The sequence below is a fragment of the Peromyscus californicus genome, unplaced genomic scaffold, assembly GCF_007827085.1.
Source record: "Peromyscus californicus insignis strain IS unplaced genomic scaffold, ASM782708v3 Scaffold_6__1_contigs__length_162567912, whole genome shotgun sequence".
NCBI lineage: Eukaryota > Metazoa > Chordata > Mammalia > Rodentia > Cricetidae > Peromyscus > Peromyscus californicus.
This window is the reverse complement of record NW_026294584.1, coordinates 160,722,849-160,741,316: the sequence shown is the minus strand read 5'-3', so window position 1 is coordinate 160,741,316 and position 18,468 is coordinate 160,722,849. Positions and strand designations below refer to the sequence as shown.

The window sequence follows — 18,468 nt, the reverse complement described above, 5'->3', positions numbered from 1 at the left end:
AAGGCTCTTGAATTCTGAGTCTCTGGGCTCAGTATTCAAGTCTGTCACAAATGGACTCAATGCTGTTTCTCCTTCTGATTGGTGGAAGTATTAAGGCAACTCCATGTAGTTAAAAGGGAGGTTTATTTTGGGGGGGTAACTTACAAGTAAAGGGATAGGTTACAGGGTCCGGGAGAGGTGAAGTGCAGTCCAGCAGTGTTCTCTGGAGAACTCTGCTCAGTCTACCATCCAACATCCAGGCTTACCAGGAACCAAGAGAACTGGCACATCTCGATCTCATCCGGATCTCAGGTCTTAAGGGCTCCTGTCTCGGCCCCGCTTTGTAGGTGTGACAGTTACCAGAAACCTCAATGGGGGTAGTGCTTTCAGGTCAAAGCTGGAACAGCTACCCTCTACACCTTCCATGTTCAACATCTTGTAAAAAAAATAATAATAAAACTGTCATTGCTACACATAACACAGTGGAGTGAAACTCAGCTGGATACAAATATGTAAAACAGAAGTTTCTTGTTAAAAATACACTGGTAAGTTTGGGGAAGAATACTTGTTCTAATGAACTTTTAACAGTGTGTATATTGAAAGCTGTAGACCTCTCTCATCCCTTTTCTATGTATATAGATGCTGGGGGTGGTGCATATGTATGCACATGATATGGATGGAGGATCCACCTCAGATGTCATTCCTTAGGCACTGTACACTATGCTTTGAAACAGTTTCAGTAGCCTAGAAATTGCCAATTAGATGAGACTAATCGGCCATTGAGACCTGCCTCAAAAAGGCCAAAATAAAAAAAGAAGATATATTCCATCACAGGTACACATAAAGTATGCTTTGGCCTTAATGGTAAATGTTTCGTGGTTTCTCATACATTCTTGAGTGGAGGAAATAGGCAGTTAGTCCGTCCAACAGTGTTGGTGCGAGAAAGACTTTCTACACATTTACAAATTCTGTCAGCTCCAAATAGAAAAGTAACGCTGACCCTGATCCACAGCTGGGCCAAGGGTTTATACGAAGTGAAATCCTCTGGCAGATGATTCCACAAAATTATAGTTGCTGGTTTGCTATTTCTGCTTCTTTCCTGTGAAACAACAAAAATAAATATTTGTTTCTAGAAGAAATATACACCCTGAATGGGGGATAACAATCAAAGCTTAAAACCAGTGCTGAAATTAGTGAGTTACTTAATGCTCTCAACCTGGATCCTAGACATTTCTGATTTAAAATCTCATTTTTATATGGACTCCTCTGCCATGGACTTTTGGCAGATAGGAGTGTTTTACTTTCTATTTTAAAATAAGTTGTCACTCTTCGTGTTAGACAAAAAAGGAAAACCCAAGACCATTCATCATCGAGACAGTTGTTTATCTTTGGTGAATAGAAGATTTCCCATACTGCTATTCCTTGGTGGGAATTGCCAAGAGGGACTCAACTCGTCTCCTACCCAATGGCTCTTCTCCTTCAACTCTAGATTATCTCTGTATTTACCACAGCAAGGGAGAGAGTGACTAGGGAAGCAGCAAATTAAAGGCAGTGGGGTCTGGAATCAGTTCCTCAATCCCCCTAACTGCTGAAATGAGCATGTAGACGCCACAGGCAGTGGCATTTACCTACTGTGTTGGCAGGGAGCAGAGAGCAGAGGGGAAGCTGAGCCTGGTGTCAGCCTCAGAGCACATCCAGTGACCTGCTTCCTTCAGTGAGGCCGTACCTCCTAGAAAGTCTCTAAGTTGCTCAAACAGCACCTCCGCCTGAGGACCAGTGTTCCAACGTCTGGGTCTGTGGGGCCATTTCATGTCATGTGCACACCACCTCAGAAACCTGTCCTTAAGTCTTGAACAAATGCCAAGCATGTAAGTGTTGCCGTGAGGGGCAGCTTTCCAGTTCACACTTAATTTTGACACTAAATCCTGAGACTCTCATCTGAGAGAACCAGAAAACATGGGTGTATCTACTGTCTACCTCCCAAGCTTTCTAACTTTCTGTTGTATAGGAATAGATTCCTGCCATTTTGTGGCAGGTAATAGGAGGGAAGCTCAGAGACCTCCCAACAATCCAGCTGTGCTGTTCCCACCTAAGAACTCCCAAGCAATGCCTTCTCCAGTATGTCTAGAAGAAGGAGGTGACCCTGCCTGAACAATGTGCAGGAGATGTAGAGTGGGTACTTGGTGATTTGTGTGTTTATTGACTAGCTGTAAAAGTCAGTTAAAAACAAAATCATAAAACAGGTCTCCTTCCCTCCTCTTCCTCCCTGTTCTCTCCTCCTTCCCCACCCCCCCTTCTCTCCCCAGTCACCTTTTACATTTGATTTTGCAACAGGGTCTCAGTTGCTTAGGCTGATCTTCAAATTGCAATTCTCCTGCTTCAGCCTCCTGAATAGCTGGGATTATAGGTATGCACCACAGCCAGCCTCATGAACACTTCTTAGTATTTTATCTTGCCTTGAAATTTCAAATGTGCATTCATTCACAAGCCTTCTAGTAACAACAACAACAACAAAAAGTCCTTAAGAGCCTGCAGATTCAATTTCACAGTGACGGTGCCCATATTTAGTCATTACAGTTTTGTTGCTTTAGAATAGAACACAAGTTAAAGGTACTTACAGTCATGTGAGTAGACTAGTTGAGATTTTGTCTTATTTTCCTCCAGTCTTTTACAGTTGCTTCACATCTAAATCAGTGACAATTTTTTGAACAAACCCTCTTTTTTTAGTATTTCTAATTTTTATCTACTTTCCTTATGTTTTCTTTCCACACTTATATTTTACCTGTTTGTAAAATATTTCAAGGCAGTGAATACTGTAAATAAAAAACCACCTTTATTAGACACATCTGAGTTTTAGCATTTACTTGGTTTAGAAGCTATCTAGAGATCTGATAGTATAATTAACAGGCTTTTTGAAGTGCAGTCTTACTACAGGTGATAGTTATGGGATCTGCTTTTCACTGTTTAAATCGCTGCATGGTTAAATTCAGGTTGTTAAACTGTGCTGGTCAAGAACTAGCACCTGGAACAGAAACTAAAGTTTGCCTTTGTCTGGTGAATCAGAAAGACTTCTGGCTGAGCAAGGTGATGTACACTTGAAATCCCAGCATGTGAGAGGCAAAGGCATGAGTGCCGCTGGGAGTTCAAAGCCAGCCTGGTCTACATAGTGAGTTCTAGGCCTGCCAGAGAGAGCTACATGGTGAAGAATTGCCCAAATTCTCATTCCCATCCCCAAAGAAAGAAAAAAGGAGAATGGGGTGAGGAAAGGAGGGGGAGATAGAGAGATAGAAAGAGAGATGGAGAAGGGTAGGAGGAGAGAGGGAGGGAGGGAGGAAGGAAAGTTCCATGGAACCTTCATTCACTCAGATGCGTCATCCCCGGACACATTCTATGTGCAGGATTCTATGCTGACAGAGGGACTGCAACCCTCTGCCACTCAGGTAACTCTTTTTACAAGAATGGCTTCATCTTAATCTCACAGTTAAAATTTAGCCACCACAATTCCAACAATGCAGTCAGGTGATATGATGTCCAAACTGAAGGCACTCAGGTGGACATTTTGACCAGGTTTATAGCACCAAGCATGAATTCCCTTTCTGTGGAACAGGACTTAAAGTCAGTCCAAAATGATTGATTATATCCATAACCTTTGTGCACATCTGACCTGGCAGGTGAGGCAGTATTGTTGTATACAGTGCTGTGTTCATCACAGGATAATTCCACTGGTGGGTTTTTCTCCCCCAATAGCCTACACAGCATTTCTGGCACTTAGAAAGCTAGCCTGCAGGGAAGAAGTTTTCAGATCAGTTCCAGCTTGATCTCTCTGTGTCCTACAACCAAAGTGTGTTGTATCTGCAATAGGCTCTTACCATCTAGTTATAGTGGGCAACCAATAGCCTGGGTTTTTTGGTGGGGTGCTCTGGGGTTTCCTGATCAATAACTCATAGGGAGATGTCTTAGTTACTTTTCTGTTGCTATGCTAAGATATAATGACCAAGGCAGCTTATACAAGAAACAACTTTGGGGGTGCTTACAGTTTCAGAGGGTGAGTTCAAGACCATCATATACAGAGCATGGCAGCAGGCAGGTGGGCATGGTGCTGAAGCAGTAGCTGAGAGTTTATACCTTGATCTACAAACACAAGGCAGAAAAAAATCTAACTAGGAAACTGGGAATGGCATGGGCTTTTGAAACCTGAAAGCCCACCCCAGTGACTTACCTCTTCCAATAATGTCACACCTCCTAACCCTTCAAGCATTGAAATATATGAGCCTATGGGGGCCATTCTTATTCAGACCACCACAGGAAGGCTCCCACAATGGACCAGGCTCTTTTCTATTGGATAACTAAATTTTCTCTTGTACAAAAGACATCTCCAGTGTGATGGTTGATCTCCATTGTTGACTGATTGAGGCACACCACTAAGTGTGCCTGTGAGGGTGTTTCCAAGGAGGGAAAACCTACTCTGAACGTAGCTGGGGCCACTCTGTGAGCTGGGGTCTTCAACTGAATGAAAAGGGAACAGGAGGAAGCTGGCTAAGTGCCAGCTTTACCCTTTGGGGCCAGGTACAAGTAAGCAGCCTCCTTTCCCCAGGCTTTCACCCTTCAGTTGCATCTGTCAGGTGTTTTATCACAGGTGCAAGAAAGGGAACTGTTTGATTGGCTAACACACGAGAAAGAATTGAACTGAAATCTATTGCAGTTTGCTTAGTGTATGGACTCGTCAGGAGAACAGGGCCCATTGATGTAGTTCTTTGTATTTCCCTCTTCACGGGATGACTGGAATTCTACAGGGAGATCCCATTAGATTGAGCTAAGTGTCTGTGGGAAAACGAACTACTAGAGGAATGAGTACTGAAGAACCATGGTTGACATTAGAGTCTGAGGAAACCTGAGATGTCTGATTAACTACTGTGCTTGGTGCATCCAGTCTGTCGGCATTAGCTCCATGTAATTCCTTTAAAATTCCGTTTATAAGCTGCTGGAGTTTGGTCATTAAAAATCAGGAGTCAGGAGTGTTTCTAAAAGCTCCTTTACAATCTGTGCTGAGGAAACATTTTTAAATGTCTTTCTTGTGACCATGACACTATCTGCCTTGTGTCTCTGGAAAAAAATTAAAATCTTAATATTGTTTATTAACCAGGTTTAGCCTGGAGGAGATGGTTTCTTTGGCTGGTGTGGCATTTTTATCTGTGAAATTCTAAAGAAATTTTTAATATCACAAGTAGGTGCTTGAAATTATTTTTGTTTTTTCCTGCTGATGAACTAAGAATAAATTACCTTCTTAATCTACATACACATGCGCACACACACGTGTACACACATACACACGCGCACATATATCAGATACACACATGCATGTATGCACATATATGCACATCTGTAGATGTTATTTATTATGTCTCATGTTCATAAAGTTTAAGGAATTAACATTACTTTAGAAAAATACTGAATTTTAGTAAAATTGTGGCCAACTTATCAACTGAGTTTCAAAATGAAAGTGTCATTATTTATCCTCAGGCAGGTTCCGTGCTTTCTGGCTGCCTTTTTCTCCCTGTGTCTCACTTCCGTTTGACTAGCTTGGGTGAGGCTTCCCAGGACATAGTCTTCAGAGGTTTGCATACAGGAAATCCATCCAGAGCACTCTCATAAACTCAGGAAGGAAGCCGAGAGCAGGATGGACAAGGGCGTGGGGATGCACTGAACTGCACCAGGCTCACTGACCCTGAGCACTTCTGCAGCAGGGCTGAACCCTCAGAGTAGTCATGAGCAGACATCAATCTAGACACCCACTTGCCACCAGGCACTACACCCCAGGTGTCTGGTGGAGAGGAGATAGGCCTTGGTTGCACCCACACCTGGCAGCTGGAAACAGTGCCTCCAAACTGAAGGCACGTGCTCCAAACAGCACATACTGCTTCTTTACAGAAGAGGTAACTCTTACCCAAAATGTATGGGACCTTCAATGTTTCAGAGTTCATCACATTTCATCAGAACAGAGTTTTGACTTTGTGTTAATGAGGATGGTGTTGCCACCTACTTCAAACAGATGGCGGATCTCATTATTATTCCTGTAGCAGGCTTAAAATAATGTCCAAATCACTCATCACATAGCATTCAGAGACAAATTCTAACCATAGTCACCACTCCTACTGTTCCTCCTGTCACCGAGACCACGGGCTGGCCTTGAACTTGGAACAAGCCTTCGGCCTTAGCCTCCCCACTACTGAATTATAGTTGCCCGCCACTGTCTTAGTCATGGTTCTATTGCTGTGAAGGGACGTGATGACCAAGGCAATTCTTATAAAAGAAAGCATTTTATTGGGAAATTGCCTAAAATTTTAGAGCATTATTAGTCCGTTATCATCATAGTAGGGAGCATGGTGGCATGCAGGCAGGCCTGGCCCTGGAGCTGAGAGCTTTACATCCTGATCTATAGGCAGAGAAGGAGGGAGGGAGGGAGGGAGGGAGGGAGGGAGGGAGGGAGGGAGACAAAAGGGAAGAGAGAGAAAGATACTGGGCCTGGCACGGGTTTTTGAAACCTCAAAGCCCACCTCTTCAAGGACACACCTCCTCCAATAAGATCACACCTCCTAATCCTTCTAAGCATTCAAATACATGAACCTGAAGAGACCATTCTTATTCAAACCACCACATTTCATTCCCTGGCCTCCATAGGTTGTTACCTGTATCATAATGTAAAATGCATTCAGTCCAACTTCAAAAGACCCCATAATGTATGTCAGTCTTACCATTGTTTAAAGTCTAAGGCCTCTTCAGAGACTCAAAGCATTCTCTTAACTGTAATCCCCCTGTAAAATCAAAATGAAAAAACAGATCACATACTTCCAACATACAGTGGCACAGAATATACATTACCATTCCAAAAGGGAGCATAATGAGGAAATACTGGACCAAAGCAAGACCAAAAACCAGCTGGGCAAACTCCAAACTCTGCATCTCCATGTCTGATGTCAAAGTGCTCTTTAATCTCCAACTCCTTTCAGTTTTGTTGACTGTAATACACTTCTCTCTTCTTAGACTGGTTCCAAACCCAGTCTACAGCTTTTCTTAGGAGGTATCCCACAGCTCTGACATCTCCAACATCTTGGAGTCTGTTACGATTTATTATACAACACTCTCCCCCCCACACCCAGGGTACCCCGCTTGTGCAGGGAAACGTGCTGGGCAGATGCAGTGGCCAGTGATACACAACCCAGACAATGCATCCACATGGAGAGTTTATTATAATAGAGAGATAAAGAGGCAGAGAGACAGAAAGAGAGGAAGGGAAAGAGAGAAGGGGGTGCACACCTCTGAGAGGAAAAGGCTGAAGAAGTGAGAGAAAGGGGCGGAGTTTTTCTTTAAAAGGAGACTTTTACATCAGGACACAGGGTGGCCCCAAGGGGCAGGATCAGAATATTACCAGGGTCTCCAAGGCAATCCAGGCTTCACCTTCATAGCTTCATACAATGGCTGGTCTAGGCCTCCATTCAGGGGCATCCCTGATGCATACCTGGCCTCAGAAGCTTCCCTTAGCCACGAAGGGAGATTCCACAATCTCTCTCTTGTATCCTTGACTCTAAAGCCAGAGTCATGTGGCTAAAGCTGCCAAGTTTTGCTGCTTTCTGGGGCTAGAACATGGCCACCTCATTCAATTACATTTGTGTCAGCTTTCTGTTTCCCTTGCTGCTTAAGCTTTTCTTTAATTCCTTTTTACAAGTTGGAAGCTTAGCTGGGTGGGTTCTTACACTGAGGTCACCACTCCCTTTATTCCATCTAGCATCAGGCCTTCTTTAAACTTTGTATATCCTTGAGCACTAGACTTGTCTCCAACATTACATTTCCATGTGCTCCTTTTCTCTTCAAACTGTGCTTTGTATTTTTCTTTGCTTCTTTTTACTGTAGATCTGCATAATAACGTGACACACACAGTCAATACTAGGCCTGTTAAAGCAAGGCCCTAGTCCCTGGTACCAAGTTCTGTTTTTGTCACTGTTCTATTACTGTGAAGAGACACAGTCACCAAGGCAATTCTTATAAAAGAAAGCATTCAATTTGGGACTTGCTTACAGTTTCATGGTATTAGTCCATTATTATCATACATAGTGGGGAGCATGGTGGTATGCAGGCAGGCATGGCCCTGGAGATGAGGGTTTTTATGTCCTGATCTACAGACAGCAGGAAGAGAGAGAGAGAGACAGAGACAGAGAGACAGACACTGGGCCTGGCATGGGCTTTTGAAACTGCAAAGCACATCCCCATCAAGGCCATGCCTCCTAATCCTACTAAACATTCAAGTGCCTGAGCAGCCTGTAGAGGCCAGGATTAAGGGCATGCACCACCACTGCCCAGCAAGGCCGTTCTTATTCAAACCACCACAACCACCATGCTCAGCTAATATCTGTGTTTTAAACTGCCTAAATTTCGTGAAATTTTTATAAAATCTAACAAATATAGTGTAAAAATTAAAAGACTGCAATAACTATCAATAAAACCTATAGTTTCTAACAAACAGCTGAGATTTACGCCAGGTCTTTGCTCCTTTTCCTGGACCCACACTGCCAGGAGATGGGCTTGTGGTGGGGACACTTAATCAGTCTGTCTGGGCCATTATGTCCAGAAGCTTGTTCAAAACTTACCATCAATGCTTCTGTGAGGTGATCTCCTTCAGATGAGATTCAAGCTTAAATCCAGAGCTTCTGAGTCAGGCAGATGACGCAGCATAGTGTGAGTGAACCTCATTTCAGTGAGCTGAAGGTTCTCACAGAGATTGCCACACCGGAAGACTGCCTCAGGACTCAAACTTAGTTGTTCCTACTGCTTCCACAAGCCAATGAGCCAACTCCTTTAGCAAATTTCTTCTCTGCAAAGATTGTGTTCTTTTTCCCTCTTATTTTGGCATGTATGTATGTGAGTGGTGTTTGAACATGTATGTACACATATGTTTGTACAGGTGTATGTGCACATATGTGTACCAGGTGTAAAGGCCCAAGGATGATGTTTGGAATCTTCCTTAATTGAGGTCTGTGGTGGTTTGGTGAGAATGGTTCCCATAATCTCAGATAGTTGAACATTTGGACCCCAGTTGGTGGAACTGTTTGGGAAGGATTAGAAGGTGTGGCCTTGTTGGAGGAGGTTGTGTCACTGTGGGTGGGCTTTGAGGCTTCAAGAAGATTTTTGTCATTTGATCTCTCTCTCTCTCTCTCTCTCTCTCTCTCTCTCTCTCTCTCTCTCTCTCTCTCTCTCTACCTCCTGGTTGTGTCTCAAGATGTGACCTCTCAGCTACTGCTCCAGCACCATACCTGTCAATCTGCCTCCCTATTATGATGGTCATGTACTCTAACTCTCTGAAACTGTAAGCTCCAAATAAACTCTTCTTCTATAATTTGACTTGGTTGTGGTGTCTCATCATAGAGAAAAGTAACTAAGACAAGGTCCAACTTACTCATTGAGCTAGGACCCCTGGGTTCATCGATACAGCTAGTCTAGCTAGCCAGTTTGCACTGAGGCCTCCCTGTCTCTCCATGCTTACTTGGCACCTATTTGGGTTCTGGAGACCCAAACTCTGATTGTTATACTTGAGCAGCAAGAATTTTATCCACCAGTGTATCTCTACACCTTTACTTCTTTCTTGTTTTGTGCTCAGGATCCTATCACATCTAGTGTTGAAATGATCTGACTTGTAATCCTTTCTTTAAATCTGTTTCTGTAACTGCCTGTCTTAGTTAGGGTTTTTTTTTTTTTGTTTGTTTGTTTTTTTTTGTTTTGTTTTGTTTTTTGGTTTTTCGAGACAGGGTTTCTCTATGTAGCTTTGTGCCTTTCCTGGGACTCACTTGGTAGCCCAGGCTGGCCTCGAACTCACAGAGATCCACCTGGCTCTGCCTCCCGAGTGCTGGGATTAAAGGCGTGCGCCACCACCGCCCGGCTTTTAGTTAGGGTTTTTATTGCTGTGAAGAGACACTATGACCACAGCAGCTCTTATAAAGAAAACATTTATTTGAGGTGGCTCGCTTACTGTGTCAGAGGTTCAGTCCATTACCATCATGGCGGGGAGCATGGCAGAGTGCAGGCAGATGTGGTGGTGAAGCTGAAAGTCCTGCATCTTGCAACAGGAAGTCGACTGACACACTGGGTGGTATCCTGAGCATAGGAATCCTCAAAGCCCGCCCACACAGTGACACACTTCCTCCAACAAGGCCACACCCACTCCAACAAAGCCACACCTCCTAGCGGTGCCACTCCCTATGAGATTATGGGGGCCAGTTACATTCAAACTACTATACTGTCCTTCATCTGGCACCTGTTGCTCTGTAAATGTTCTTTAATTGCTCCAATTTTAAACAACCCTGCATATAAGTCTGTCTCTATTTCTTCTTCATCTGCCATGTAGGCTAGTGGGTCTGTTCATTTTTTGCCTCTCAAGTGACACAATCTCCTAGAGAGCCACAGACTCTTCTCTGTGTCCTTCTGCTCCCTCAGACCCTCTTCTTGGGACCCCTGGGGCTGCTTTCTCCAGTGTCACCAGCTGCTTCCCAGCAGATGGGCCTGTGGAATCACCTATTGGAGCATTTGACTTTCCTTATCTTCAAAGTGCACACTCTTCTTTACTTGGTTTGGTTTGAGCATGATGATACATGCTGTTGGTCTCCCTGGTATTTCCTTAGACTCTTCTTCCTTTGAAAAACCCTTCATAAACAGTTCTCCCACTCCTTTCTTCTGCTGGGCTTCCTTCTTTTCTGGGTATTCACTTTGTTTCAGAAAGCTTCCCTTCGCCTCTTTGTGCTGCTCAGCCCTTAGATGTATCTCTGCACTTCCTGTCTTCCCTCTATTGCCTCATGTGCCTGGCAGGCCGCAGGGCATTTCCACATCCTTCCCTCTGGCACTGCACACCCAGTGCTCACCGTCTCTGCAGAGCAGCCTGCCCATTTCCACCGATTCCCTGAGTTCTTTGGCTTTACTTCCTTTCCATGGAACACTGCTGCCACTCTAGTTGGCAGTGTGAGCCTGAGAGGGTGGAGCCTAAAACTGAGGCGGACTAAAGTCTCATGCAATAGCCAACTTTATTCAGAGCGTCGGACCGTTTATATTCTGAGGGAGTTCTGAGGGTTAGGCCAAGTCATATGAGCAAAGTTCACTTGAGTTCAAGTTGTATACAGTCACAGGACAAGGTCACATGAGTTTAGCTTGTACTTGTGCTTGGGAACATCATTCTGGATAATAATGGGTAAGATGACAGGTAATCTGAAGTAAACCCGATCCTACTATTACACCCAGGAGGGGCACGAAAGCACATTCCAAGAACAACCCATGAGGAACAGAGGTTACAAGGCTCTTATTTACTTGGAGTTTTCTCACAAGCTCTCAGAAATCTTCTCACATAGCTTCTTTCATGGACTGTTCTGTCAGAACACTGTTAATCCCACTGGATGAGAACAAGACCATTACCACAATTTTTAAGCCAAATTTGAAGCAGGCTTTATTAAATACTGGTCAGGAATATAGACACTGACCAGTTCTGTACCCAGGATTCCTAGAGAATGGCCCCGAATTATGTTAGTCAGGTACTTGCAAAGATAAAACTCACAAGACTATGTACTTCCTCCCTTCGTCCAATAGGGGCCAAGCATACATCCTGACTTACTTCCTGCCTGCATACCTCCCGCCTATGTGTGATCAAGCACATCCTGTGCAGTTGGGGCAACCAACCTTGTTTATAGAAGTGAAAAACGTGACTTGTTATCCTACATAAACAACAGCCCCCAGCATCACAGGAAGTTATCTGTCCCTGGGCAAGTGGGCCTTACAGGTTAGAGGGATTTGGTTTTTAGATCTCTTAAGCATAGTAATTAAAACTTAACAATGTACTGCTAGCCCTCACAGTACTTTCCTTTCTCTCCCTGCTTTTGCCCCTTCATCAGGCCCAATCCCACCGTCACTGTCACTCCTTGTCCGTCTTCACTATGGAATACCTTAAGGAACACGGAGACCCCAGGCATGTGTTCTCCATGCTCCCCACAGCTCACTGTTTCCGCCTTTTCTGTCTGTTTCCTACTGGCTGGAAGCAAAGGCAGGTTGTCTTGCTGTTCTAGGCCTTTGACAGAGAGCATGGCCCACTGTAGGTGCTTAAGAAATACTTGTAGCCGGGCAGTGGTGGCGCACGCCTTTAATCCCAGCACTCGGGAGGCAGAGCCAGGCGGATCTCTGTGAGTTCGAGGCCAGCCTGGGCTGCCAAGTGAGTTCCAGGAAAGGCGCAAAGCTACACAGAGAAACCCTGTCTCGAAAAAACAAAAAAAAAAAAAAAAAAAAAAAAAAAAAGAAATACTTGTAGAGAGGAAGCCTGTGTAACAACAGTGTATAACTTCTCAGTCACAGGACACTTTGTGACAGCCCCACCACGCTGAGTGTGTTGGGTCGGGGTCTCACAGTAATGGGGGACAGACCACCAAAGTCTCTTAAACTAGAAGCAAACTTTATTCCAGAAAAATTAAAAAAGCAAAACACTGGGGCACAAAAGCTTATCAGCTAGCTGAGACCACAGCCAATGTTGGAATTCTGAGACTGTGGCAATGGAGGCAGGTACTGCCCCCCTTTTATAGTGTAGGCACGGGGTGCATGCTAGGAGTTATGTAAGAACATCAGGTATGGGATGCATGCCAGAAGTCATGTAGAAACAACTATTAAAAGTTAACTTTGGTCCAGGCAGTTGTTGGCTCTAAGGGGCAAAGGGATTAAAAGTTAACCCCTGGCTGTTGACAGAGGAGCTGGCTGTAAAGCAGAGAGCCATTGTTAGCAGCTAACCTTTAGAGCTGATGATTGTCAGTTTTTAATCTCTTAAGCTTATAATTTTATATTTCTGTATTTCTGGACCCGTCAAGTGGTGCTTTTCAGAGCGCTGTGGGCAGTGAGGGCAGATTAGCTCTCCCTGGTACAGGGCTGATCTGGGTATTGCCAGATACTTCCCAGCCTGCCTGCTTCCAGTTGTGTACCAGTGATTATCCCCAACGCTCAAGATGGACATTCAGAATATGTGCCCTCCCCACCCCATGATCTCTTTAGCTGGAAGTTGTTGATTAGGAATACAGACATATCTTCCTGCCCACTGTTGTCTCTGAGTTAGCCCAGCCAGTGTGTGTTCATGCTAAGAAATGCCATTACAGCAAAGACCCAGGGACATGTGAACCTGTCACTCAGAAGGCACACAGGACTTTGAATGACCCCCTGACCTTGGATATGGCTTTAAATTAGTCTAGAATTACATTTAGTGTGGAGCAAACAGGAAAAGCTTTGGAAATGCTGCTGGGCCTGTGAAGATCAATTATTCCTACTGTGAAGAATTGACGATACCTCTATATTCTCAAAATGGAAATGGTTCCTTAGCCTTAGTATCTGAGAGGGCACAGCACAGGAAGAACAGATGTATGGGAGCTGGTTTAAATGTTTGTTCACTGGGCTGGTGATGGAGAAAGAGTAGATGTTATTTTGACTGATAGGAGCAATTCAAAGGCTCCTAGAGGCAACGATGAGGGTGAGTGGTGGTGTGTGTTTCTTCATATGCATGTATGTTCACCCACGCAGGTGAGTGGGGGGCCTGAGGTTGAAGTCAGGCGTCTTTCTCCTCCATTCTCTTCACCTTGGTTTTGTTTGTTTTGTTTTGTTTTTTGAGACAGTCTCTTACTGAACATAGAGCTAGCTCACTGACTGTATCAAGTAGGCAGCCAGTAAGCCTTAGGAACATACCTGTTTCTGCTCTACAAAGACTAAGTTTACAGACATGCACAACCATGTCCAGCTTTTTTTTTTTTTTTTTTTTTTTTTTTTGGTTTTTCGAGACAGGGTTTCTCTGTGTAGCTTTGCGCCTTTCCTGGATCTCACTCTGTAGCCCGGGAGAGCCCCGAGCTCACAGAGATCGGCCTGCCTCTGCCTCCCGAGTGCTTGGACTAAAGGCGTGCCCAGCTTCCATGTCCAGCTTTTACATGAGTATTGGGGAATCCCAACTCAGACTGGCATGCTTGTGTGACAGGGACTTTACTAACTATCTCCCCAGTCTGAGAGTGATGTTTCTGATGTGAGGGAAGGAGAGCCCCAGCCTGGCATGTGATCACCAGGGTCCTGCATTTGACCTCAAAGTACAGTTGTGATGATGGGTGTTTTTATGCCCATCATCTCATTCATTCACACGGAAACTTTATAGAAGCAATTTACTCACACGCATACTCAGCATCATGCTGCTGACATCTGTCCCCTAGTCTAGTATTTTCCCCATGGACCAGTTTCCTGTTCACTCTGCCACTCAATCCAAAGTTCATCACTCTCACCCATTCCTATTGAAAAGGGAAGAGAAGTGTTAGTTCAGTAGATTTCCCACCCTTAGAAGTGAAACCTCTGGAATCAGGACAATACAACCATTTACAAGTGACTCACTTCCTGAGAGCTTGGAGAAAATGTTTTCACTCTGAGGAGCCTCAGCCAAACCCCTGGGTGGAGTCCCTCCACAGCAGCCCTGAGGTCACTGAGGTGAAGGAGGTGAGAGGTCCTGTTCAGCCCCTAAGGCTTTCTTCAAGGGGTCGGGAACTCAGTGCAAAAAAGGTTAAGTGCTGGTTAAGTGCTGGTAATCATTTCATACAGTCAGAGAAGAAAGCAGCAGTGCAGGTTAAGTGCTGGTAATCATTTCATACAGTCAGAAGCCAACTGGGAAGATCACCAGTGTCACCTAGGGCCGCTGGTGACAGGATGATTGAATTGATGGCACAGAAGGAACCAAGCTCTTAAAATATGCAGAATTAACAGTCTGTCCATGCCTGAAGGGAAGTGAAATTGAGCTTCATTTGTAGAGGTAGATTTTCCTAGTCATGTTTTCCTTTATGATATTTTTTTCTCAACTGGAAATAGAAAATAAACAACCAACCTTAGTTAACCTCAAATAAATTTATGTGTGGCATGAAAATCAGACACTTGGTTAGGTGTGTATGGCTCTGGAAGGGAGTTGCAAACTATAACACATAAATCAATGTTATTTGAACAATAAAATTACTGGTAAGGTACTGAAAGGGTAAAACTTACCCTTTTAAACCTTTAAATTTTTAACTTTTAAATTTTAAAATACATGAGTAAAGCAAAATATAATCCCAGACTTTAATCTCAAACAGCTATATCTATGGGCCTTTACAGACAGGGCACAGTGGGCAAGAGTTCTTGAGGAGCAAGGGTGATGACCCACACAAAAAGCCAAGTATGGCTGCTTATGCCTATAACCCCAGAGCACTGTGTGGGTGGAGACTGGATTAGTGGGGCTTCTGGCCACCAGCCTAGCTCCAGGTTTGGCGAGAGACCCTGCCTCAAAGAAATCAGACAGAGAGTGATAGAGCAGGACACTAAGCATCCTCCCTGCACAGACACATGCACACACCTACATGTACACACTTATACACATACAAACCTTACAAACAGAAACTCATAAAGCAGGAGTTCTCTTCTTATGGGCTACTGAGTGTTGTTGACTCTAGCTAGTTCCCAAACAGTGTGTGCTTCTTGAAGAGATAATGGTATAAACTGAGGACATGACCGCTCCAAGGTATGGTTGAGGGGAAGGTTTTTATTGTAAACATGAAGGAGAGTATAGCCAGAGCCATCTGGAGGTGTCCAGGGCAGGGAGAGGAAGTAGCAGACAGAACATGGCCAGCAGAAATGGACTTGTTCACGAGAGAGAGAGAGAGAGAGAGGAAGAACAAGAGAGGGAGACAGAGAATAAGGGTGCAGGAGACCACGGAGGAGGGGCTAAGAGAGCATGTGGCCAAAACAGTAGGGTTATGAGGGAGTGCGACGCTAGGGAAGCGAAGCCCATGAGCTGGAGAGGTTTAGGGTAGGGAATGGATAAGAAGAGCCAAGAAGAGCCAGGGTGTGTTAATCCCACCAGTGGAGAATAAGACCACTACTACAATTTAAAGCCAAATTCGAAGCAAGTTTTAATTAAATATTGGTCAAGTTGATGGACTTTCTGGCCAGATCTATCTCTGGGTTTCTGGAATATAGCCCCAAGTCACAGTTTGCTGGAGCTTAAAAAGGCAAAACTCATGATTCACCACATTTCCCATGGGGTCCAATCAGTGGTAAGCGCACGTCCTGACGTATTTCCTGCCCACATGTGATCGAGCATGTGAGGCACAGATGGGTCAAATGGACTTGCCTTGTTACCTCCCATAAAAAACAGCCTCCAGCATTTCAGGAAGTATCTGTCCTTAGGCAAGAGGCTTGCAGATCAGAGGTGTTTTTGTTTCATGGATCTCATAGGCACTGTAATTAAAACTTAGAATGTAACTTTGGTTCTCACAGATGCCAGCAAGGACTCCTGTTATTTTTATCTAAGTTACTCTATCTACCAAGAAGATTCAGGAGTCAGATATTGGGGTGAGAAACTGCTAGCTCAGAGAAGCCGAGAAGCAACCAACTGACCTTCCTTTTTGGCTGGAGACACAGCAAGAGAGCATCTCTTCTTCTCTAAGTCCCTCCCTACTCCTTTTTGTGGGTCTCCCTATCCATATTTCTGGGTCCTCCACACTCTCTATGACTAATTCTTGTCAACTAGTCGCTGGCTCCACACCTGATCCAAGGTTGATTTTATTAACAGTCTCAGAGTGTCACAGTATGATTAAATAGCCCACACCAGACTCAGTAACAGATAGAGCCTGGTGGCCAGCATGTGCTTGGTATCCTAACAGCACCACAGATAGCCATTTGTGTGGAGTTTATTTTGGACCTAACAGTCATGATGATTTTAAGATGGGGGGCGGGCAAATATTTTGTAGTAAATAAGTATTTTTGAAGCCATCCCCTTACATTTTGCATTGATTTCACTTCCCCCTCTGAGAACTAGTTCCTCTTTGGTCATAATTTAAGTGACTTGCTGTTGTAGGAATCTTAAAGGGGTTTATTAATAAAAACAAACCTGGAGCCAGGTATTGGGGTGAATGCTGGAAGATCAGAGAAACAGAACAGGCCACAGCTTCCTCACCTCGCCAATTCCTCAGCTGATCCCTCTGAGTCCTCATTCAGAATGAATCTCAGCTGAACTGCTTCTCGAAAGCCTGAAAGCTTAACCGACCAAAAGCTTCTAGTTTCTGGTCTTCACACCTTATATACCTTTCTGCTTTCTGCTATCACTCCTGGGATTAAAGGCTCACTTTCTGGGATTAAAGGCATGAGTCACCATGCTTGGCTGTATCCTTGAACACACAGAGATCCAGGTAGATCTCTGCCTCTGGAATGCTAGGATTAAAGGCGTGTGCTACCACTGCCTATCCTCTATGTTTAATATTGTGGCTGTTCTGTTCTGTGACCCCAGATAAGTTTATTAGCGTGCACAATATTTCAGGGAACACAGTAACACCACAACTTGTTCAGAGGAAATAATAAAAATATTCTAAATAGAAGCTCTAATTCATAGCAATTCATTTATTTGCTGAGGGTTGAGTGACTCGTATATTATTTGGGAAAACAAATGGATCAGCAGGAATAATTTGCCTTTTTAACACCTAAGAGAACAAGTGTTTCTGGGGTGTGTGTGTGTGTGTGTGTGTGTGTATGAGAGAGAGAGAGAGAGAGAGAGAGAGAGAGAGAGAGAGAGAGAGAGAGAGAGAGAGAGATCGAGAGAGATCTGCTGCTTTAGCTCATTTTTCCCCAGCCTTCCTTTCCTTGATGGTAAAGCGTTACACAAGGAATTTTTAAATGAGGTGATATATGAGAAAATGCTTCAAAATTTTGCATTAGCAAAATTGCAAATTGCATTTGCATTAGCACATACTGGGGTGAGCATTGTCTTGGCTTTTCTGCATTAAAAGTCAACTCTATGGGTAAATGACAGGTGGAGGAAGTCTTCTAGCCTGCTAAGTATGTCCATTCCAGATTGGTCAGAAAGGGCTGACTGTGTGGTGGTTCTACCATATTGAATGAAAGACTGAACTGACCCCTCCCTCCCTTAATGTATGGATAATTTAGTTTGCTAATACATATGCCACCCTGCTTTTTGTTTCTTTTGAATTTTAGGAAGGCTGGCTTTTACTTCATTGCATGCTAATTTTTGTGTCTGAGCTGTTTTAAGTTCTCAGGATTTTAAGAACCATATCAAGCCCAGTGGAAGGAAAGTGAGGGAGAACGGAGAAAGAGGGTCAAGGTCAAATACAGCTGGTTTTACTCTTTACTTTTTACTCTCTGACTCTGTGGGGGCCCGCCACCCAGCTCCAAATAAATACACAGAGACTTATTCTTACTTATGAATGCCTGGCCTTAGCTTGGCTTGTTTCTACCCAGCTTTTCTTAAATTATCCCATCTATCTTTTGCCTCTGGGATTTTATCTTTCTATATACCTTTCTTTACTTCTTACTCCATCTCTTTCTGTGTGGCTGGCTGGCCCCTGGAGTCCTTTCCTTCTTTTGCTCCTTCTATTTATTCTCTCTGCCTGGCCACCGCACCTATTTCTCTCTCCTGCCTTG

The 18,468-nt window shown here is 44.1% G+C and overlaps 1 protein-coding gene across 1 annotated transcript in view; it reads left to right on the top strand.

Moving 5' to 3' along the window:
- Positions 1–18,468, top strand: part of Tmtc1 (transmembrane O-mannosyltransferase targeting cadherins 1) — a 225,567-nt gene that overhangs the window by 159,128 nt on the left and 47,971 nt on the right.